General features: G+C 45.3%; 1 long non-coding RNA gene across 1 annotated transcript in view; it reads left to right on the forward strand.

Annotated features, from left to right (window-relative positions):
- Window positions 1–519: 519 nt before the first annotated feature.
- Window positions 520–25,218, forward strand: part of LOC137640638 (uncharacterized) — a 40,434-nt gene continuing 15,735 nt past the window's right edge. Inside the window, exons 1-2 of the long non-coding RNA XR_011044429.1 lie at window positions 520–631; window positions 21,210–21,333. This is a non-coding gene — a long non-coding RNA (uncharacterized lncRNA). The remainder of the gene's footprint in view (window positions 632–21,209; window positions 21,334–25,218) is intronic.

Genomic DNA, 25,218 nt, shown 5'->3' on the forward strand with positions numbered 1-25,218 from the left:
GAAAACACATTGCTTTGAAAAAAATTTCCTCTTTCCATTTTTTTTACATGTACCAATTATTTTTTACATTTTTAAATGACTTAGATCGATCGTGAAACCACAACAGCAACAGCAACAGCAACACACACACGCACGCACACACACACACACACACACATATATATATATATATATATATATATATATATATATATATATATATATATATATATATATATATATATCATTTGAATGTGACCATTCATTATGGGTGTGTCTATGTATTTTTGTTTGTTTACTGCTGCATAGAAATCCGAAAGTCTTGGAAAAAAATCGTAAAAGTAGTTCATGGTATTTCCTACGTCTTCCTATAAAATTAGCGGTATCAAGTATGTATTTAATGTATCTTTTTCCTATATTTATATCATAATATTTAAAAGAAAGACACGACTAAACAGTGATATAAAAAAGAAAAAAATCCACGTTCCAATATTCCTGCAAAATGTATTGTTCCGCACTGGGGTGTTTCACTAGACTCTTGGATCTATGACTGACGACTCCTCCCGGTTATTGTTGGTGAAAGATGGAACCACGAATACCGATCCATGTTTGCGACACATTAGGTAATCGACCATTACCCATTTTTCCAAAGGTTTGTACCGTTAATGTAAACATTGGGTCAGTTATAATAAAGTATCTGTAGATTTATTTTCAAATAGAAAAGGCGTAAGTGACGTGTGTAATAATGATAGGCTTGTGCAGTTATAGAATGGTGCAATATTAGTTACGACATTGAAACTCGTATAATTGAATAGATTTTCGCAAATACAGTATCTGGAATACCATATACTAATGGCGGAAACCTCTATTTACGAAGTTGAAGATTTTAATAAGATACCCATATTGCTCCACTTGTTATAGCCCATATAGGAGCCTCCTTCCAGTAGGTAGTTCAGGGAAATTGGGTAAAATTTACAGTTTCATCCATTATGGGAAATCTATTATAATAATATATTTCCCGTGTAAAGTAAGTCTTGTAGTATTTCTGTAAAATATTATCTGTCGCAAATGCCTAGTTCTTTATATATCGACGATCAAACTCACGCTACTCATGTCTTCCTCCCAGATATTTTCTAAGTCTGTTGTTATTGTTGACTGTGTCTTGTATAAGGGTTGCCAGATATATTTTCAAACAGTAGCCCAAACGCTTCCAAAAAATCGCAAATTTAGAGTTAAAGTAGCCCAATTTTTATTAATATACACACACACACACACACACACACACACACACACATATATATATATATATATATATATATATATATATATATATATATATATATATATATATATATATATATATATATATATATATATATATATATATATATATATATATATATATCAATAAAAACATTTATATGATTACTTACCTACAGTTTTTGGTCCTGCTTGGCTATCTTGCTAGTGAAAATATTTTGAAACATCTTTCAGTTTCTTTTTTAAGCCATAGTATATATAATTATTTTGAAAATCAATTGTTTCAAACGTAAACTTCCGAAATGTTTCATATTTGCAATTAAACTAAATAGATTCTTTTGTTGGAAAATTAAAATGAAATTGTCTTAATCTTTCAAAATTGAAATTTTGAAAAACAATCTCATTTTATTTCATGAAAATACGGTAAATAAAATTCTTTTCTATTCTTTTGTTGAAAATTAATCAAATATATCCAGCAAATCATCCACTAGACATTCTTCATTTTCCTCATTTTTTCATTTTTGTAGATTGATGAGTCAAAATTTAGCATGGACCTTTTCGGTTCAAATCCTGTACAGCATTTACCATTTAATTCCAAACTGGTCTTTATCCTTAATATTGAGGTTAAGAGATCTAGGCCCATTCGATTTCTCAACTTGGTTTTTACGCTTGTTACTCTAGAGAAAACCCTTGCTACTAGAGCATTACTTATGGGGAGGCTGTACACTTTTAATGCAAACTCCGATTTATCTTTTAAAATAAAGTCACCTCCCGCATTAGTTACACCAATTGCCTTTGTCCAAAACTGATTTCCTGAAGTTGGGATGTCTCCATCACAAATGTTATTCCATTCTAGGTTCAACAAAGTTTGCCATTGACCTTCAATATCTGCTATTTCAAAGCGATCAGCTAGTTCTAAAGGTAGTTCAGAGAAAGGTGGCCGTGTGTGGCTTAAACAGACAGTTGGTGAAAGGTTCTTTATTTTCTTTAAGGTCTCCATGTTTTCAGGAAGACGAGAAAGTAGTTCCTTACATGCTCTTAAAAGGAATTTGTGGCATCTTGATTTTACATCGTGCAATTCTTGCTCTGAAATTAAATTGGCTTGTTTCTTACTGGATACGAGGGAGGTGAATTCATAACCAAAATCAACATTTTTTAAAGGGAGAAATATGGACGACATATTCAGATCACCTTCAAGCTTAACATAATTTGAAAGTAAAACTCTTCTCAGCATCACCAATGTAAAACACTCTAGCTCTCTGAGTAGGCTACAATAATCTGCTTCTTCTCTTTGAAAAAACAAGTTTATCCTCTCGAAATCATTTATAATGGGTCTTAGAAATGTCAAGTAGAGTTCATTTTTATGGTCAGAGTACATAGAGTAGAGTTCTCTAGATACATATTTATCACATGAAGCTGCAAACTGAAAGTGAGTTTTCAGTGCATCCCACTGATCAAGAACTCTCTTTAAGCTTTTGCTTATTTGCAGTTAAACTAAAAAAATCTATATAAAATAAAAAGTAGCCCAAATGTAGCCCAATTAAAACCACTAGTAGCCCAAAAAGTAGCAAGTAGCAAGTTGTGAAATTTGGTCGCAAGAAGCTGTAAAAAGTAGCCCGATTTGCGATAAGTAGCCCAATCTGGCAACACTGGCTTAAATGAGCCCTGTAACCACTATAATCCGCTGACAAACTAGTCCACTATGAAGTCTTACACGTTTGGCCAATCAGAGCGCCTGTCCACTATGACGTCATACATGTCTGGCCAATCACAGCGCGACAATACAACAGCGCCACAATACAATATCTTCCCAGGCATTTCATTTCGTTTTTAGACATGGAGACCATGAAAGGGCGTCATCGCATGTTGCACAAGAAGTTGAAATTCCATTTTCTTGTCCTGACTGTTTCGTAACTTACAATGAATTTGTTGAAAAACTAGTGCATTTGTGCCAGAGACACAATTTAATTTTACAAAATCAAAATTGGCCTGCATGTCAAGGAACATTCCCAACGGCTTCACGTTTTCCTCAAAGCAGCAGCACATCTTGATGAACCAACAGTTTAAGGTAAGCTTCATTAATTTATAGAGTATATTATAATGGTGATAGTATAACGATGTATGCAGCAGTACCATCCCTTTGGATTTGGTTTGATGGATGTGTTAGGTAGTGGCTGTAAGGGGGGGAGGGGGTGGCCTCGCAGGGGTAGGCCTAGGTAGGGGTACAGGGCCCTAGGTTAGGTGGTTGTATTAGGTTCGGTAGTGTCCCAAAATTCACTGTGGCCTTAAGGGGGGGTCGCAGGGGGGGGCGGAGCCCCCCCCCCATCCCCCGGTAGGCCTAGGTAGGGGTACAGGGCCCCTAGGTATGGGTACAGAGCCCCTAGGCTAGGTTAGGTGGGTTTATTAGGTTCAGTAGTGCCCTGAAAATCACTGTGGCCTTAAGGGGGGGACGAAGGGGGGGTCGCAGGGGGGCGGAGCCCCCTCCCCCCCGGTAGGGCTAGATAGGGGTATAGGGGGAGGGGTGGTGGAAGGATAAGTATTCATTTATTGCAAATATCATTTGATGCCCCCCCCCCCCACCCAAAACCCCGGTTCCCACCTGGTGTCCCCCATAATTGTTGGGATGAAGTAGGGTCTTTCTGCATTCTAGAACAACTTAGTAAATCTCCAAATCGGATGGTTTGCGGTCAAAATAAACGTTAAATTCATTGGAACTACACTATTTCTGATGCAACAAATATATTTTTATTCCAGTTTCCCCAAAATGGATGAAACTGTAAATTTACCGAAATTGGTAGGTGGTGTTTCTGCTTCAAAGAGAATAAAGGGCCCAACGCCATATATTTTGAACCACCTCTTCGTTATTTTCAATATTAGAATATACTTAATCATATCTGCTGTATTGATCATGTTAATATAAGGTTAGGATAGAAACGAGTGTTTGGTATATTTAGTCTGGTTATGGGAAATGGAAGCAGTCCATGCTCAAACAGATGTTAGAGCACGGACGAAGTTTCAACTCGGCCCTTCAAGTTTCTTTACCTCTTTCAATACTTGGTAATTGATTAATGCCAAAATACGGTTTTATTATAGTTATGGACGGGAAAGTAGTTTCTACTAAAGATTTGGTTTTTCATATAGAAAAACGTTCGATTTTTCCGAAAATGACAATTTCACTGCGAATAAAAACTTGGTTATCTAAGAATTAATAATTAATGTGGTTAGCATGCACAGCTCAGCATGTACTATTTGCCAGTACATAGGGTCTTAATGTTTTTCTTTTTCTGCCAGTGCACATCGAAGCAAAAACCATTAGATTTCTATTAAAATATCGCAGTTCTTAAACGGTCTGACATATGTTTTTTTTTTATTTGCTGTTGAAACGATGGTCAAATTCAGTGAAAGCACATCATTTACGACGGGAGAAACTTTAATTCTGTTCAAACTGTTGTTCCATCCTTAATTATAATTATATCCAAAATAATAGCTCACGGGGCTCACGTGTAACGAAACATAGTCTGCTTGCCAGAACAGAGCAGCGAGATTGTTTATTCACCAGCGAAGCGAGCATACTGCAAAGCAAAAACCAAATCATTAGCTCTATCAAGTAACAAGGTATTTGATAATAGTTTACAACACCACGCTCTCCATTTACTCCAAAATAATGCAATCCTGCAGTTCTCATCTTCTTGCACAGTAATTAGATGGTTATTGAAATTCTGGGAAAGCAATAATTAGCAAGATATGTTGAGGAAGGGGGAAAGGGTTATAAAAAGAAAATAGCTCGATTTCCTCACTAAACGACTTGGAACTGACGTCAACACAGTCAACCAAACAGAATTCGTGATGCCAGCGAACATAAACAGAAGTTCCAGTTCGTGATGCCAGCGTACATTTGATATACAGTTTATTCAAAATATACTTAATTGAAAATAGATTAATTACTCAAAAGTGTCCATAAAATATGCAATTTACAAAGTGACACTTTTGATTAATAACTCAATGTTTAATTTAGTATATTTTGAATATACAGTATATCAAATGTACGCTGGCATCACGAACTTCTGTTTATGTACACTCGCATCACGAATTCTGTTTTGTTGACTGTGTTAACATGTCAGTTCCAAGTCGTTTAGTGAGGAAACAGTTATTTTCTTTTTATAACCCCTTCCCCTTTCCCCAACATATCTTGCTAATTATTGCTTTCCCAGAATTTAAATAACCACCTAATTACTGAGCAAGAAGATGAGAACTGCAGGATTGTATTATTTTGGAGTAAATGGAGAGCGTGGTGTTGTAAACTATTACCAGGTATTTGTATATTGAAACAAATGCATGCATAATAACCCACCATGATCCATCAGTCTCTCGAATGCAAACAGTGTCCAGTTACCAACTTGTGTTAGGGCCAAGGTATCAAAATTTGTATAACAGTAGGGTTCAACTTTGGATTTCAGGCCAAAGTTATGTATGCTTGTGTTATCAGGGCGTAAAGATGCTTTCCTTTTTCTTCGTGTAACAAACCTTATAGGTATGCTTGCACAGACAACATTTGTGCTGTTGAGCGGGTCTATGCTAATTTGCTGTAGGATGACACTGGTGGAAGTGGAGGCCTGTGTGATAGGATGCCTTCCTTTACCACATAGTATCTTTCAAGGCACTAGCCCTTCGACGGTAATGACAACTAAGTCTTTCTAAATAGCAAAAAGAAAATGGCACAGACCACTAGCCATTTTTCCCTCCATTAGTTAATATGGCTCTGCTCCAAAGGTAGTGTCCCCTCCCAGGTTTACCCAAGAAGGGAGTAAGAAGCTGTTGATCAGCACTGATGTAGGCAGTCCTTTTCTCCATTTGTCAGAAGGGCTGGTTGGATAGTGACGTCATGACATGCTCTTTAGTCTAGCTCCCCTTCCCCTAACCCTCTTCAAACCAAATATATTCCATTCTTACCTTCAAGGTTCCACATCAACGTGTTTACGGGTGAAATGATCTTGCCTTTTCATGCTGGAAGTTTTTACCGATGGTCGTTTTCTAGGCCTCATCTATCGACTGGCTTTTCAGTAAGACTTCATCGAAATGGAGTACAAATCTTTAACCCTCTCAGCTGAGCTGGTATTGTCATCGGAATGGAGTACAAATCCTTAACCCTCTCAGCTGAGCTGGTATTTTTTTCAGACATCGTTCACTAGGTATTGATCTCTGACACAGCAAAGGATGGAGTAACTGGGAATGCTGATTAACTGAAATCTTCATTAGTGGTTGTATCAGCAAACATAGGTTTGTGACATAAGCCCTCCTCATCATTCAGGAACCACTTGTCGCATACAGTAACGGGAAAGAAAGGCTGTTAAGGGAAGATGTGAGATTACTTCATTTTTCCTCTACAAATGCCTCCTTCCTTCTATTTTCTTCAAACACTAATCAGAATGGGATGTAGTAGTATAAGGCTCATAGGAGGCATTTCCCAAGAAGTTTTTTGAGACTTCCAGTGAGCACTTTTCCTAAGTAACTCAACGGGATGGTGAGCCCATAACACAACAGCCATAGCAATTGCCCAGGTTTCAGGTGAATGGTTCACGCAATAGTAATGTAGGCCAGGTGAGGGTGGGCTTATGTAGAGACCTTCATGGTCCTGGTGTGACATAAGAGGGACACCTTGGCCCTAAGAAAGCCCCTCTCCCTCTCCAGGAGGAAGTATCTGAACTCCCACTGACCATTATCATTGGATGCGGTCAAACAGAACGAGAGCCTAGTATGAACAGTCCCTCCAGAGATTGAGCTCCAGCACTGTTAGGTGAAAGAGAGTTGTTACACCCCCACACTCCATTCCTGCCATAATGACATAGAAAAGGTCCTTGCCTTAATTTAGAGAGCCGTTTGCCTCTGCCATGAAGTAATGGAGCTATCCCGACCATAGTACCCTTTTAGGTCATCAAACCGAGGGCGATCTTGCCTTGGCTGTTACACAGGTTGTTGGTGAGTAATCCCACAATGACCCATCACCATAGATCCTAGTATGGGTAGGAAATACGCTTCCCTTGTGTGGGATCCGTGTGTACGATATGTTTTCCCGCGCAGTTATAAAGACGTGCGGAGCCTGTTGCAGGCCCTTGTAATCTGGGTATCTGATTATTAAACAATGAATCGTCATCGACTCTTCTTCCTCAACCCCAAGATGGCGCAGTGAGATATGAACCTACGCCTGTGGAGCGTAGATCAGGATGGCACCACCTATTAGACCTCGTCTTGCAACGCCCTCCAGGAGGGCCATCGCAACTCCGTCACTTCGTCAGGCCCGCGACACCATTATGTCCCAGCAACGAGCTATCATTGCACTGCAAACCCAGGTGGCTAACCTGCCGGTAGCCGGAGTGCCACGGGTGTCCAATGCTTCAGCTCCTGAGAAGTGTGATGTGGAAATGTCTTCAGCGGCGTTCAGGACATGGAGGCGGTCTATGGAGTGCTGGATTCACCTGAACAGGTGGCCTAGTTTGGAGGCCGTCATGCACATCCGTCTTCTGTGTGTGCCAGCTCTACAGAGAGCTTTAGATGCAAAGTTCTCAGCGGCCCAATGGTCATGTGTGAGCCCCAAGGAGGCATTAGATAGCGTTGAAAAGCTAGTACTACGGTCATCCAACCAAGCAGTGCTATGGAGCGAATTCTTTAATGATGTTCAGGCCACGGATGAGCCTATCAATGTGTATTTTCAAAGGTGTTCTCAGTTAGCTCTAGATTGCAAGTTCGAGTGCCCACAGTGTAATTCCGATCTGTCTGAATATATGCTATTGCGTAAAGTGATGGTAGGGTTGAATAATTTAGTGCTTAAAAGAGAAATTTTTCAAAGTTATCATAGGTATGATAGCGTAGACGCCCTCAGGGCACAGTGCATAGCATTTGAAGCTGCGGTTAGGGATGTAGGTGAGAGCGGGAAAATTTCCCGCCAAATTGCAAGTTATCCGCCAGTCGAGGCAGCCAATGTCACGGAGGAGGGGGAGTGTGCAGCCGCCACTATCCACCGTGCTGTGCATCGTACGCCGCCAACGAGGTGCGGCAACTGTGGCAGTTCGCACTCCGATAAGAATTCGTGTTCGGCCAAAGGTGTTACTTGTTATAATTGCCAGAAAGTGGGGCATTTGAAGAAATGCTGTAGGGGCAAACGTAAGGTCCTGCCAGAAGTATCTAGTGCTGTAGTGATTGCATCTACCGCCGTTGCGGGACAACCGTTATTAAATGTATCAGTGTCAGTGCCGGGGGGGAGGGAGTGTGTACCCACCACCGCCGTTGCCGATACGGGGGCCCAGGTTTGCGTCGCTGGCAGCGAGCTGTTGCAGCTGCTGCACCTCGACCCCGCGAAAGTTGAAAAGCAGCAGACGCTGAGAGATGTTGCAGGCATTCGTTTGAAGTGTTTAGGGGCAACTAAGTGTTGTGTATCATTAAATGGTCGATCCTCTATGCAGGAGATTTTCTTCGTGAATTCTGCAACAAATTTATACTTGTCATTGTCAATGTGTAAAGAGTTGGGTCTAGTCCCAGCTACGTTCCCCTATCATCTCGCCAGTGTTGCCACCGTTGATACAGTAGAGGAGGTGGATCTCTCACGTCCGACAGTGTTACCATTCCCCCCGCTGGAAGAAAACGTTCCCTTACTTCCAGATTGGCTACTCCGTTTTTCGGCGACAACCTTCAACACCTCCAAGTCACCCCTCCCAGTTATGGAGGGCCCACCCCACCGCATCCACCTCGTCACCAGGGCCATACCCTATGCTTGCCACACACCTGCAGCGGTCCCAAAGCACTGGGAAGATGAAGTCAAGGCTCAGCTGGAGGAGGACGTACGTAGGGGCATCATCCAGCCAGTACCACCGGGGGAGGCCACAGAGTGGTGCGCCAGAATGGTAGTAGTGGCCAAAAAGGATGGCCACCCGAGGAGGACAGTGGATTATCAGCGCTTAAATGCATGTTGCAAGAGGGAAACGCACCATACACCAGCACCCTTTGATATAGTATCTGGTGTACCTGTTCGAAGCTATAAGACTGTTGCAGATGCGTTCTGGGGTTTCCACCAGGTGGAGTTGGATGAGGACAGTCGAAGACTGACAACTTTCATAACCCCATGGGGCAGGTACCAGTATCGTCGCACCCCGATGGGCCACTGTGCAGCTTCCGATGCCTACACTCGACGGTTTGATGACGCAATTATGGATATTCCTCGCAAGTACAAGTGTGTAGACGACACCCTTCTGCATGACATAAGTGTTGAGGGAGCCTTTTGGCACACCTTTGATTTTCTGGCTACCTGCGCGAAGAAAGGCATTACCCTAAAACCAGAAAAGTTCTCATTTTGCAGGAGAGAGGCTACCTTTGTTGGTTTTCACCTGGGGTGGGACTCGTATGAGCCTACAAGTGAAAGGTTGGCTGCCATAAGAGACTTTCCCATGCCAGCCCAACCATCAGTTACGGATATCAGATCCTGGTATGATTTCGTCAATCAGCTGGCACCCTTTTTGGCCACCGCGCCCCTCATGGAGCCCTTCCGGGAACTACTGAAGAAATCTACAGGAAAGAAGGTATATTGGGACGAACAACTGCAACACAAGTTCCGACAGGCTCAAGATATTATTTGTCGGCTGGCAAAGGATGGACTACGGTATTACGACAAGACTAGGCCTACAGCAGTAATCACAGATTGGAGTAGGGAAGGTATAGGTTTCGTTGTCCTGCAACAGTACTGTGGTTGTACCTCCCTAGAGACCCCTTTTTGTTGCAAAGGGGGTTGGCGGCTGGCTCTGTGTGGGAGTCGTCACCTGTCTGCTGCCGAATCCGGATACGCAGCAGTGGAAGGAGAAGCTTTGGCAGTGGCCTGGTGTCTACGGAAAGCAAGATTGTTTCTGTTGGGATGCCCCTCCCTCATTATCGTAACAGACCACCGCCCACTAGTGAAGCTTTTGGGGGATAGGGCCCTCACAGATGTGGTGAACCCAAGGTTATTCCGCCTTGAAGAAAAGACTCTGCAATATAAGTTCACAATAAAGTACCTGCCAGGAAAGTGGAATTCAGCAGCCGATTTTCTATCTCGGTACCCCTCCCTAACGGCAGTCCCAGATAAGGAGGACACCATACAAGAAGAAGATATCTCCGCGGCGGTAGCAGCAGCAACAGTAGCTGTATTGAGCCAAGATGACGGTATTACAATGGACGAAGAGATGGTCATGGACGCAGCAAATAATGATCCCGTATACCAGCTGTTGCTTGCAAGAGTCCGTGCTGGGGACTGGCCTAAGCAAAAATCCCGAGAACTACAGTGTCTTCGACCCTTCTACAGCGTAAGGGACAGGTTGGCTGCTGCACAAAGTATGGTGACATATACCCATGAGGAGGGGGCAGTGAGATTAGTGGTACCTGACTCATTACGTAATAAAGTAGCAAGGAACCTGCATGCCAGCCATCAAGGGCTAGATTCGATGTTACGTCGTGCAAGAGCAACCGTGTATTGGCCTGGAATAGCAGGCGACTTGGAACAATGCCGAGCTTCCTGTGATGTCTGCAACCTGCACACGCCCTCTTCACCGCCAGAAGTCATGATTGTTACCCCTCCCCCTGAGTACCCCTTCCAGCAGACGGTGGCTGATCTCTTTCAACTCGAAGGACAAGTTTATTTGGCCTACGCTGACAGACTGACGGGTTGGCTAGAAATAGCGCATTTCCCCAAGGGAACTGGTTCCAACAAAATTATAGCGAAACTACGTGGCTACTTTTCCAGGTGGGGGGCTCCCGAGCAACTCTCCACTGATGGAGGCACTAACTTGGCTAGTGAGGAGATGATGGACTTTCTTAAGAAATGGAGGGTTACTGTCCGCCTTTCATCTGCTCATTATCCGCAGTCAAATGGGAGGGCAGAGGCTGCTGTGAAATCCGCCAAAAGAATCATCCGCTCGAACACGGGGGCCAACGGTAGTTTGGACAACGACAGGTGCACACAGGCAATGCTGCAATACCTGAATACGCCCTTGAGAGAGATAGGCAAGTCACCAGCTCAACTAGCAACAGGAAGAGCACTTCGTGATGGTGTTCCTACAGCAAGACAGCAGTATAAGGTAGATCGCCACTGGAGAAGAACCCTTCGACAGCGGGAAATATTGATGGCATCATCTAGTGACAGATTTCCCCAATCACCAAGACAACGCTCTTGCAACATGACTCCATTGCATGTGGGCACCCAGGTTAGGATTCAAGATCCCGGGACTAAAAGGTGGGACAGATTAGGTGTCATCATCTCCCATCACCCATACCGGCAGTACACAGTAAGGCTTGACGGGAGTGGAAGGTTATCATTGCGCAACAGAAAACATTTAAAGGGACAGATAGCTTGTCCCACGCCCAGCCCACCGTCTGACCCAACCCCTAGCACCACACCAGCTGACAGCAGCAGTGAGAGCCCGCCCAGGTCTAGCTCCCCCACACCCAGCCTACCCCGTGCTACGAGACCACAACGCTCCAGGAAAGAACCTGGCTGGCTCACTGAATTTGTTAAATAATATGTAATTGTCATTGCTTTTGTGTACTGCTAGCTTATAAATATATGATTTCCTTGTCCACGTGTTATTATGGATTTTTTTTTTTTTTTTTAAAGAAGAATTGAAAATTCATGCTATACTATACATCTGATAGTGTTGCTCACATTGCTTTGTTCTGTGAATGTTTTAATTTTTTCTTGTATGGCTATGTTTGCAGTATGCAGTTGATCCATTTCTATTATGCCAATTCGACCCATTTTATTAAGCAATTATTGATTTATTTACTCTGATTATTTTTGTGTAGCTATATGCTACATTGTGCATCCTATCTGTTTTGTTACTGATTTACCCCATTTGATAATTATCAGATTGCAGTGTAATTGTTGTAATTATTACATGTCAATCTTGGAGGGGCATGTGGGATCCGTGTGTACGATATGTTTTCCTGCGCAGTTATAAAGACGTGCGGAGCCTGTTGCAGGCCCTTGTAATCTGGGTATCTGATTATTAAACAATGAATCGTCATCGACTCTTCTTCCTCAACCCCAAGACCTTGGAATCCACTTGCTGCCTGAAGAAAAGATTAAATGAGCTACCCCTGTGACTGTTTGCCCTAGATTTGATTAACCACTGCATGACCCTAGTATTTCAGATGCAACTGATGTACTGGCATCAGAGAATTATCCGAGTGCCCTCTCCACTTGGAGGATGGAGGTACGTCTCATCTACCATTCTGACACCTACTAGACTCTGGGGGGGGGTCCTACTCTTAGCAATATCTTGATCTGCTAGCTCTTTGGTTATGTTCCTAGAGAGACGTGCCTTGGTTGGGTTGTTCTCTCTCAGCTATGCATCTCTGTGACACCTATCGGTAAAGTACACTTTACAGATGGAAACATCCTCTCTTTCAGCTTCATGAGGGATGTGTAGAGATCCATGTGCCCATGTTGATGGGGATCATAGGTGGTAGAGACACCGCAGTTATTCTTTTTGTACGAGAAATAATAGAATCTAGGTTTGTTCCGTAACTGAAATATAAATCATGCTATTTAATATGGGTACAGTAATTACTTTCGGCGTAGCTGAAATGACGAGCCATTAGAATTTTAACGAGGGTTTACTACCCCACTGCTAGTTAGCGGGGGGTAGGGAGGGTAGCTTGCTACCTCCCCCCCCTCACACACACCTGTGATGAGCTCACTTTGCTCTCGGCTCGGGTGGTAGTCGGACGTGTCCGCTATCACCCTCGCCTCTTTGACAGCCATTAATGCTTTTTGTCTTTTTTACTTAATTTTTCTTATACTTGTAATATATATATAAACATTCTTAATGTTTATGTATATGTGTATAGAAATGTAGTAAGTTTTCTTTTCAGTGTTTGTGCTGTGTTTGTGATGTACGACAACGACACTTGTGTAGTGCAAGGCCACCACAGTTCCACTTCGTGGGGAACGACCTCTCCCTTTGGTCCATCGGTCTTCCCGTCGGCTTATCTCCGTTAACTCGGCCGCCGCAGGGGAACCGTCATCGCCTGGACTCTCTTCATTCATCTATTATCTTCGCTTTGCCTCTTTTCCTACGGGAAACTTGGGTTCTCCGCGAAGGGAATGTGGCCTTTTTTAGATTGACTACGATCTCTCTCTACTCGAGGTCGTTCTCCCCTTACTACAACTACGTACTATTACGATAGCTCCTTTCCCGTTGCGGGTTAGGTTGCTATTCCGTTGTTTGTCTCAATTATTTTTAGTGAAATCTAATTGTATTTTAACTTTTCAGCTTTCTCCGTGGGGAACGCTTCCCTTCGAGGGGTCAGTGGTTCTCACTATTAGTGTATATTCTTAGATGATTTAGATAATTATAATTGTTATAATTCTATTTTTATTACAGTTACTCCGCCCCCCTTCTCCCATGGATGTCATCTGGGGAAGGAGGGCGCATACTTAATTCTTATTTTATGTTATTCCTTCGGGGTTCCTCTTCAGAGTTCCTCCCTGGGGAATTTCTGTTAAAATAATTATTTAATTTTATTTTCCCTGTTAACTATGCAGTTTTTCTTCGTTTGACTAAAGAGTACCAACGAAGCAGAGCTGTCCTGTTCATGACTGGGGGATCTGCTGTCGCTGCCGAGCTGTCCTGTTCATGACTGGGGAATCTGCTGTCGCTGCCGAGCTGTCCTGTTCATGACTGGGGAATCTGCTGTCACTGCCGAGCTGTCCTGTTCATGACTGGGGAATCTGCTGTCACTGCCGAGCTGTCCTGTTCATGACTGGGGAATCTGCTGTCACTGCCGAGCTGTCATGTTCATGACTGGGGAATCTGCCGTCGCTGCCGTCCCTCAGAGGACGTCGTCATGGGCGTTATCCCTTCTCTTAGAAGTACTCCCGTGACAACGTGCCAGCCCTTCAGGTCATCTTAAAACGCTAAGGAGGTTCGCCTCCAGGGGTTGGACAACTTCCCTTCCGAGGGAGGTTTCCTCCCCAGGTGTGAGGTTTTTCTCCCTTCAGAAGGAGAACTTCCCATATCTTAATAAATTCATCGCCTTCGACTACTGTTGTTGCCCTTCGGCCAGACTTTTCTCCCCCCTTGCTGAGTTTCTCTTCCTTCAGGGGTGGAGCACAGTCTTGGCAAGTCTCTTCTACGAAGTGTCGCCTCTCTCGTTCGCGAGAGAGGCCACTCATAGAGACTCCTCTTTGGAGGATCGTTCCTGATAAGGTCAGCTTGCTGATCCAACGGCCCTAGGGGGCGTCACCACGAGTGTCTTCAGGTCCCTTCTATGAAGTGTCACCTCTCTCGTTCGTGAGAGAGGCCACTCATAGAGACTCCTCTTCGGAGGATCGTTCCTGATAAGGTCAGCTTGCTGATCCAACGGCCCCAAGAGGCTTCACCACGAGTGTCTTCAAGTCTCTTCTACGAAGGGTACCTCTCTCGTTCGCGGGAGAGGTCTCTCATAGAGACTTCGCCACGGAGGATCAAGCAGAACTTCCAGTGACCTCCACCTGGTGCTGCAACGTGGTCCTTGGACTTCGGTCCTGGACTATCAGCTGACCTACCGATCTACCAGCGCAACCTTGCGCTGCAACGAAGGACTTCGGTAATGGAATCTAAAGCAGACCTGCTTACAGTCCTCATCGGGGGATGCCCGCCATTTTTTTAAGGACACATCCCACTTCCTGATCGTCCTGCCAGCTGACCCTTCAACCTTATAGCGCGCGCACTCGCCAATCTTCTTGCGCGCGCAAGCGCCGACGATCTTCTTGCGCGCGCAAGCGCCGGCGATCTTCTTGCGCGCGCAAGCGCCGACGATCTTCTTGCGCGCGCAAGCGCCGACGATCTTCTTGCGCGCGCAAGCGCCGACGATCTTCTTGCGCGCGCAAGCGCCGACGATCTTCTTGCGCGCGCAAGCGCCGACGATCTTCTTGCGCGCGCAAGCGCCGACGATCTTCTTGCGCGCGCAAGCGCCGACGATCTTCTTGCGCGCGCAAGCGCCGACGATCTTCTTGCGCGCGCATGCGCCGACGATCTTCTTGCGCGCGCATGCGCCGACGATCTTCTTGCGCGCGCATGCGCCGACGATCTCCTTGAGCGCGCATGCGCCGACGACCTCCTTGCGCGCGCATGCGCCGACGATCTCCTTGCGCGCGTAAGCGCCGACGATTGTCCGCGTGCGGGTACTGATGGTTTCACGCGTGCGCACTGCTACCTTTGCGCGAGTGCGTGCACTTCGCGCGCGCGCTCGCCGATCTTCTTTCGCGCGCAAGCGCCGACGATCTTCTTTCGCGCGCAAGCGCCGACGATCTTCTTTCGCGCGCAAGCGCCGACGATCTTCTTTCGCGCGCAAGCGCCGACGATCTTCTTTCGCGCGCAAGCGCCGACGATCTTCTTTCGCGCGCAAGCGCCGACGATCTTCTTTCGCGCGCAAGCGCCGACGATCTTCTTTCGCGCGCAAGCGCCGACGATCTTCTTACGCGCGCAAGCGCCGACGATCTTCTTACGCGCGCAAGCGCTGACGATCTTCTTACGCGCAAGCGCCGACGATCTTCTTACGCGCGCAAGCGCCGACGATCTTCTTACGCGCGCAAGCGCCGACGATCTTCTTACGCGCGCAAGCGCCGACGATCTTCTTACGCGCGCAAGCGCCGACGATCTTCTTACGCGCGCAAGCGCCGACGATCTTTTCCGCGCGCGGGTACCGATGGTTTCCCGCGTGCGCGCCAATATTCTTGCGCGCTCGCCCGCTGATGGTCTTCCGCGCTTGCGCGCTGATGGTCTAATGCGCGCTCGCGCGCTAACATTCTGGCCCGCACGGGCTCTTCATTCTGATCCTGCACGTCAATCTGATTCCTGCGCACTCTATGAAGTCTCAACCGCGCGAGCCCGAGCCCGGGTATTCCCCATCGGGACCGCGCGCCCGGGTATTCCCCATCGGGACCGCGCGCCCGGGTATTCCCCATCGGGACCGCGCGCCCGGGTATTCCCCATCGGGACCGCGCGCCCGGGTATTCCCCATCGGGACCGCGCGCCCGGGTATTCCCCATCGGGACCGCGCGCCCGGGTATTCCCCATCGGGACCGCGCGCCCGGGTATTCCCCATCGGGACCGCGCGCCCGGGTATTCCCCAGCGCACTTTCCAGTGCAATATGCAGCGCAATCTCCAATACCCTCCCTCGCTCGAGGCTGCCGGACAACGCGCGGTAAGGGCGCCATCACTGCATCCCCCCCCCCAAGCACAGAACAGCACGCGTGCGGGTAGGGGGGAAGGTGCCAGAAAGGTCCAGGGACATTTCTTCCTTATCTTCTTTCTTCTTACAGGGGACTCCCCTTCCAGAGGGAGTGTCTGATGGCGCAGCCGTCATCCGGCAGCCCTGGTTTGGGGCTATAATCAGAGCGGTAGCACAGGCTTTCAATCCTGTTCTCTCTGAATTTGGCCACAAATCCTTGGCTGCATCTACTCCCTTGAAGAGGAAAAGAGGAGTTTCGGACGCGGTAACTTCTCCGAGGACGAGGCTGTCTCCTCGTAAGTCTTCGAGGCAGGCACCCTCCCCCCTCAGACATTTCTCCCTCCCCTTCGGACGAAGATCTCCTGTCCTCAGGAGAGTCACGTGAGGTGAGACGTTCCCCCATCACACCATTGAGGGAAACCCCACCTCGCGAGGTAAAGTCTTCTCGAATAAGGGTGGAGAAGAGCCTGCCTCCGTCATTGTTGGAGTCCTGCATCCCTCCCAGGAAGGAGTCAAGGACTCCAAGACAATACCGGAAGGCCCCTAGCACCAAACTCTACAGGCTCAGACATTCTTCCGTTATGGGAACGAACCTGTTTGAGCCTAAGGATGTGGAGCAGGCTGCTGAGAGGTGGAGGAAGTCACCAAGACTCCCTCCTACATAGGTTGACATTCAAGCCCTATAAATCTCCAGCACCTGAGCAGCCACGCCCCACTAAGACAACGGCAACGAAGACAGTGGTGTCTAAGCCCTTTCCGTTCAAGGTCAAGAAAGGCAAGAAGTCCTCCAGGGGGGGAAGAATCCTAGAGGGAGCAGCCGAGGCCGCAAACGGTAGGATTGGCTGTCCCCCTGCATGTCCGCCAGGGGGGGGATGCATACAAGGTTGCGCAGACAAGTGGCAGCAACTCGGGGCTGATTCCTGGACGATTTCCGTAATCAGTCAGGGATATCGCGCCCCGTTCACAACATCTCTACCTCCCCTGAGGACGAATCCGATGTCATTTAGCTCCTTGCTATGGGATCAGCAAGGGGGCGGGCCTTTGGGGCAGAGGTCCAGATTAAAGGAAACTCCGTTCAGCATGGAGACCGCAAACACGGTCAGTCTTGCAGTGAAGCCGCAAGACTTCATGTGTATACTGGATTGAAGGACAGGTACTTCCAGATCCCAGTCCATCCATCTTCAAGGAAGTACTTAGGATTCAGCCTAGACACAAGAGGTACCAGTTCAAGGTGCTGAGTTTCGGTCTCTCCACAGCACCACAGGGTTTCACCAATAGTGTTCACCCTAATATCATCGTGGGCACACAGGATCGGCATCCGTCTCCTCCGTTAACTGGATGACTGGCTGATCCTAGCAGACTCTGAGTCATCCCTTCTTCGACACCGAGACAAACTTCTATGACTTTGCCAGGATTTGGGAATCATGGTAAATCTCGAAGTCCTCTCTGCTTCCCACTCAAAGACTGGTTTACCTAGGCATGATTATAGACACCAATCTCCACAAAGCCTTTCCATCAGACAACAGGATAGCAAGGCTGAAAAAGGTCGTAAGCCCTTTCCTCAGTCGAGAAGAGCTTCCAACCCAATCGTGGTTACGTCTCCTTGGTCACCTTTCATCCTTGGCTCGTCTAGTTCCCAACGATCGACTCAGGATGAGATCTCTCCAGTGGCAGCTTAAGTCCTGGTGGCGATTCCCCGGACGTCATGATCCCTATTGGTCCTGCAGAACGGACGGACCACCAGTGGTGGGTGACAGACGAAAACCTACGAAGAGAAGTGGATCTTCTCGTCCTTTCCCCGGATTTAAGGCTGCTTTCGGACGCCTGAAAGGGGGTGGGGGGTGGGGCCACGTTCTGTACCACAGAACCTCAGGCCTGTGGTCAGAATCAGAAAAGTGCCTCCATATAAATCGTCTAGAGATGAAGGCCGGTTTGTTGGCCCTTCAGCGGTTCCAACAATACCGGGCAGGTCACTCTGTGGTGGTAATAAGCGACAACACCACAGTAGTGGCTTACATCAACAGGCAAAGAGGTACCTTTTCAAAGCAGCTATCCCATCTTGCAGTAGAGATACTGAGATGGACCGAAGTCCGCTCGATTCTACTATCGGCGCGTTTCATTCCAGACAAGAGTAATGTGCTCGCCGACAATCTGAGCAGAGCGTCTCAGATAGTGAGTATCGAGTGGTCTTTGTGTCATCTAGTAGCCAACAAAGTCCTGACTTTGTGTGGGTTCCCCAACTGTGGATCTGTTCGCAACAGCGTTGATCTTCAAGATTCCACTGTACTTTCCCCCGGTCCCGGATCCCAAGGCGCTCTGGCAAGATGCCTCCCAACAATGGGGAGACAACATCGTGTACGCCTTTCCCCTGTTCTGTCTGATGAGGTGGGTGCTCAACAAGACCAGAATATCGGTCAATCTTTCAATGACCCTCATAGCTCCGCTATGGCATCACGCGGAATGGTTTCCGGACCCTCTGCAATTCCTAACGGAACTTCCGAGAGAATTCCTTCCACGACACGATCTACTCGGACAACCACATGCCAGCATCTTCCACAAAGCCGTAGCTTCGCTACGACTTCACGCCTGGTGACTATCCAGCATCTCCTCGCTGAGAGAGGATTTTTCGCAACAAGTTGCGATTGGGATGTCCAGACATCTGCGAAAATCATCCGCATCTGTCTACCAGGCAAAGTGGAAAGTCTTCTGTGGTTGGTGTCTTGGAAGGGGTATCTCTCCACTCAATGCCACTATTCCAGCAATAGCGGAGTTCCTCGTGTATTTGCGGGAAGGAAAGGCGCCTTTCAGTCTCGGCGGTGAAAGGCTGTCGCTCGGCCTTAAGTCTAGCCTTAGGCTCAAAGGAATGATCTTTCCTCCTCGCTGGAACTTTCCCTACTCATACGAGGTTATGAACTTACTTGCCCTCAGTCGGATGTGAGACCTCCTCCATGGAACGTGGTTTGGGTTCTCAGGTCTCTTAAGAGACCTCACTATGAACCATTACGGCAGGCTTCAGTTCGCCACCTAACTTGAGAGACGGTGTTCTTACTAGCTTTGGCTTCGGCCAAGCGAGTCGGTGAACTTCATGGTCTCTCATATGTCATCTCCCATGCAAGGGTATGGTGGGAAGGTAACGTTTAAACTCGTCCCTGAGTTGGTGCTAAGACTCAAAATCCGGGGGGTGCCGGGCGCTCGGTTCGACTACTTCCGGATTCGAGTCTCCGTTCTGTAACAGATGTCCCAGACCTTCTCCTACTGTCCTACTGTGCCCAGTAAGGAGTCTGAAGTACCTCAGAAGAACGGCAACAGACCGTCACCAGGTGCAAGCATTGTTAGCACTGGGAGGATTAAGAGGATGGTCACCAAGAACACCATCTAGGCATAGATTCGTAGGGTGATCCATCTGTCCCTGAATCCAGACCCTCCTCTGTCATGTCGCCCTAGAGCACATGACGTCGGGCGTAGCTACATCCCTGGCCTTCAAGAGAAATTTTTCAGTGACTCAGGTCCTTCAAGCTGGGGTGTGGAAGCATCAGACGACCTTCACAGCCCACTACCTGCACAACGTGACCCACAGGAGGCTCTATACGTTTTCCATCGGACCTGTGGTGGCTGCACAACAGCTGGTTTAGAACCTCAGGCTCCTTAGTGGACAAGTAGCAGAAGGTTGAGGGCATTGTTACCTGGTCTTAGTCTGCATGAATGAAAAGATTTGTCTGGCCCTTACTCTTTTATTCATCCTCCCCTCTCTTGGGGAAAGCAGCATCCTGGGTTCTCTGCACAGCTGACCTCAAACCACTGTAGGTAAACCATGTTCCCTTGTGTTCCTAGTATTAAGTTAATAGTCACGTCCCCATACCCTGACGAGGTGGTATTGGGAGAGTCCTAGCCTAAGTTTCCATCTAAAGGACTACAGGTCAACTTCCTAGGACGAGTCACATTACATACCTTCACACACAGCTTACGTAGGCCGCAGCCCTTGCGCAGCAAGGTTCTAGCGAGGTGCAGGGACTCTTTATTGTTGAGTGCTGGTACACTCAGATACTGAGTCCCCAGGCAAATCCAAAAGCCAGAACTGACTGGGACTTACCACCCTTCCTAAGGGGTTAGTCACCCATATTAAATAGTGTGGTTTGTATTTCAGTTACGGAGCAAATGACAAATTCGTAGGTATTTTGTATTTTTCCTAACTATACTAACCTTAGCTATTTATTCAAACTTGCCCGCCAGCCCTATCCCCCGTGAAGTCCTACCTCTAAGCAAAGTGAGCTCATCACACGTGTGTGTGAGGGGGGGGGGGGAGGTAGCAAGCTACCTTCCCTACCCCCCCCCCCCCCCCCCCGCTAACTAGCGGTGGGGTAGTAAACCCTCGTTAAAATTCTAATGGCTCGTCATTTCAGCTACGGCGAAAGTAATTACCCATATTAAATAGCTAAGGTTTGTATAGTTAGGAAAAATACAAATTACCTACGAATTTGTCATATTCGGTTACTAGGGATAGGGAGTAGATGATTATTTTCTAGTATTGTTCATTGAAAAATACCTGTCAATAAGTACACTCGGATATTTTTGAAAGAGTAAACTCATGATGATTAATACCAATGAATGGGTAACATTGATTTTTGAGAGTTCCTTTTAGATAATTGTAAAAGCAAGAAAGTCATGTTCCATTCAGTTTGTGATTATACAAAATGGGATAATTTTTTAAATATTTTTAAAAGTGGTTTTCTTATTTCAGGTGCATCTTGAGCGTTGTTCCATGGTAGGAGACTGAAATTTGAAGGTTTATAATTTTTGTTCCTCTTCAATGACCTCTTAGAGTATATGAAAATCAGCTAGCTGCATTGACTGGAATTTAAAAGGTAAAGTTATAATGTAAAAGGCTCATTGCTAGTTAAATTGAATGGTGTTAAAAAAAAAGTGTTGGCTTGTTAGATTATGGTTAAATTGACGAGTAAATTAGAATTAGTTTAGCCCTTTTATGAATTATGGTGATTATACTGTGTCAGTGGATTGCATTAGGATAGGTAAGGTTATGGTTTGAGTTTAGAATTTAATTTAAATAATTTCATTCATTAGTTTATTCAAGGCAGAATTTTCTTGGTAGTAGATTACAGTAGGATTTTCTTTCTGTTCTGTAATGATAATTGTTAGTTGGAGTAATTCTTGAGTAAATTAGAATTAGTTTAGCCCTTTTATGAATTATGGTGATTATACTGTGTCAGTGGATTGCATTAGGATAGGCAAGGTTATGGATTGAGTCTAGAATTTAATTTAAATAATTTCATTCATGATTAGTTTATTCAAGGCAGAATTTTCTTGGTAGTAGATTACAGTAGGATTTTCTTTCTTTTCTGTAATGATAATTGTTAGTTGTAGTAATTCTAGATTTGTCCCTACACAAAAACAAACCATCGTCCTTTGATATGAAAATTGGTTCAAGCTCAGCTGGGACTCAACAGTTAAAAACTTTTAACTGTGTGTTGGTAATAGCTGGTTGTAAGATGCTGGCAGAAGGGAAGCCTTGCCTCTTCTGTCAGCACCTTTTCAAACTGGGCTTAAAATTTTTTTCTTAACGCAGGAATACTTATTCCCAATGATGGTGCTGTGCTATGCATTTAGATGTAATTCCTTGAAAGGGGAATAAACTTCAGTCTCTTATGACAGTCCTAAGGTTTGAACTCAAGTGGCTCGGTAATATGTTGTCCTTGAGTCAGACTTTACCAATTGTCCAATACCTTATGAGTTTGAAGAGAAGACTGTATTGGGAGCAACAGTCCTTCTTCCTGAAATGGAAACTGTAATCTTTCTATGTTTGATGCGTGCCCTCGAAAGCAATATGTCTCCGAGCGTGCAGTGGGTTTGGAATCTGAATCATTATTTACCGATGAACTTGCTGCTTCACACACTCAACCTTCTTAGACCAGAGTGGAAAACCGTACTTTACCAGGCCGTATATGTGCTTAGTGCCCTTCTAATACCCACACACAGCCCAACCTCACATTAGTGCTATTGACATTTGCAAACTTGTGGCGTGCACAACGTTGCTTAAGTTAAAAAGCTTTAAGGATTTGTGCACAGCTCTCTGAGCACGCACTCCCCAATTGGAAAAGTTCCTTAAGTCCTGAACATGTAATCGCAATTGCACACGTTAAATTATCGCAAAGCTAGCAATGATGACTGACATGATCATTTGAAGCACACTGCTTTCCAGGCAGAAAATGGAAAGCTGAAAGTGTGGGAGAGCACACATTCAGCCTAGATTGCGATGCTTCCAGAATATAGTGAAACTGCTATTGTAACAACATTATTACGTGTGTATAAGTGCCTTCCGTTTCATACATATAGTCAGCTGACTTCGTACACATTGCTAGTTGGAAGAAAACTGGGCCGTTGCCCTTGATTTTAGCCGATTGGATGATTATTCCTTTGACCCCTATTGATAAGAATTTCATATGTCGCTCCTGTTTTTCTCGCAGTGTGAGGCAATAGGAGTTTCATATATGTCAATCCTACTGTCTCTCTCATAGTTGGCCAATCCTTCACTGAGGACAAAGAGACAGAAATTGCATAGTGCAGTAATTTTCTTTCTCCTCAGCTGTTCGCAATGGCGAGCATGTGGGTGAATTGTCACCACACATACTCACGATTGCAGATTTGTTGCCATTCACACACTTATGGGAGTTACATCTGACCCATTCATGCTCCCATTAGAGTGATAACAGTACTAAGCATGATACTAGGTGTTCACACGCTATTTAGAGCGTGCCATTACACAAGTGAGCAATCGCACTCTGCAAGCTTAACTACTCGCCATTGTTTATGCACCATCTAACCTGCTTGCTATCGATGGCACACCCTCTTACCTATGGGTGATTGATTGCGCACCCTCTCGCCTACCTGCTAAAGCGCTCTAATTTTTATTTTTGGTCTTGAGGAAACCATCCGCTATGGTTTTTGACATAACTTGAAAAATTAAAAAAACGTTTTTATTGTTTCTATGTATGCAGAAACATGGCTTTCATGCTCTCCAGAAATTTCAGCTAATTATTCTTACAAATAATGAAAACAAGCGGTCTTTAAATGATGACGTCCGCCGTACTGCGTCTGCATGACTGAGTTTGACAGAATCGTTTTTGTGCGTTTATTTTTGCATCTATACCTGTATAGCAATTTTTCCACTTATGTTTCAAAATCTCATACTTCTGGCAGAGATGGAAGGCAATGACTCCAAATCTGATGCTGGCGTTGGATTTGGAGTATATAGTAGTGCTTTTAATTGTAGAGGTGCACTTCCTTTAATATCCTCTATATTCACTGCCGAATTATATGGCATGCTAACTGCTATTGAGAAAATAACGTTGAAAGACGAGGGCAATTTTACCATTTTTAGTGAAGCAAGAAGTGTCCTACAAGCTTTAGAAAATTCTAATTCCAATAACCCTTTAGTTTTAAAGATTTTAGAGTGGCTTTTTATTATGGGAGTGAGGGGTATGACCGTTCAATTTTGTTGAGTTCCAGCACATGTAGGTGTGTCTGGAAATAAGAGGGCAGATTTATGGGCAAAGAATGCTGTGACTTAGTTGCTACCAATAAGGTATCCCATTCTTTGTAATGAGTTTTTACCTAGCATGAAGAAGTTGGTTTATGATAATTGGCAAGAACATTTGGATAGTTGGGTTCAAAATAAGATGAGAGAAGTAATGACAAGATGCCTCGAAAGTGGGAGACTACTCTTTGTCATCTCTGCATTGGTCACACTCGGTTTACATACGTTTCTGCTAAAGGACCAACACCAACCGTATTGCAACGAGTGTTTGGTACCTTTAACAGTGAGGCATTTGTTGACCGAAGGCCCCAATTATAGCAACTTAAGGAATAGATATCTGTTTGAGGCTTGAGGTAAGGATGGCAGGTTCATTCTTGCTAAGATTCTTGAACATGTGTCCTACCATGCGAGAGGCATTTTTAGATTTATTTCAGAAGCAGGTATTCTGAGAACTATTCAACTTTTATAATGGCAACTTAAATTTTATGGTTTTGATTGAATATTCTTTTATTTTGTATATATAATAAATGAAATTGGTGTCAATGACCTTAGATGTCAAGATGCCAGAAAACTTGAAATCTATCAATCAATCTACGAGAAGACCAGCCAGAGTTTCCAAAGATGTACAGTATAGAAGTTATGATGCATGCGTGTTTGTTTACTTGCAGTTCGTGTGTACATATGTACGTTGTGTTATCACAACGTCCTCGTGAACTTTATAGCAAGGCCAGTGTTACCTAAGGTCAAAAAAAGAACAAAATGTAACCAGAGAGCAACATAAAGAACCAAGAAGAGAGCGAAACATGGAAGAGTACAAAGCTGGAACATTCTAACTAAAACTCTTACAACTATGAGAGGCTGCTGGCAACTCATGACACCGTTACACAAGTGAATTAGTACACTTAGGGTTTAAATACCTCGTTCCGTAACCGAAATACAAACCACGCTATTAACATAGGGTATTACTTTCGGCGTAGCTGAAATGGCGAGCCATTAGATTTTTAACGAGGGTTAACTACCCCCGCGCTAGTTAGCGAGGGGGTAGGGGAGGGGTAGCTAGCTACCCCTCCCCCCCACACACCGGTGAATTGATTCACTTCACTTTTGGCTCAGGCGGTGGGCAGACGTATCTGCTCCCGCCCTCGCTTGGCAGCCATTAATGTTTTGTCTTTACTTAATTACTTACTCTTCTTATACT

This window comes from Palaemon carinicauda, chromosome 5 (genome assembly GCF_036898095.1).
Source record: "Palaemon carinicauda isolate YSFRI2023 chromosome 5, ASM3689809v2, whole genome shotgun sequence".
Taxonomy (NCBI): Eukaryota; Metazoa; Arthropoda; class Malacostraca; order Decapoda; family Palaemonidae; genus Palaemon; species Palaemon carinicauda.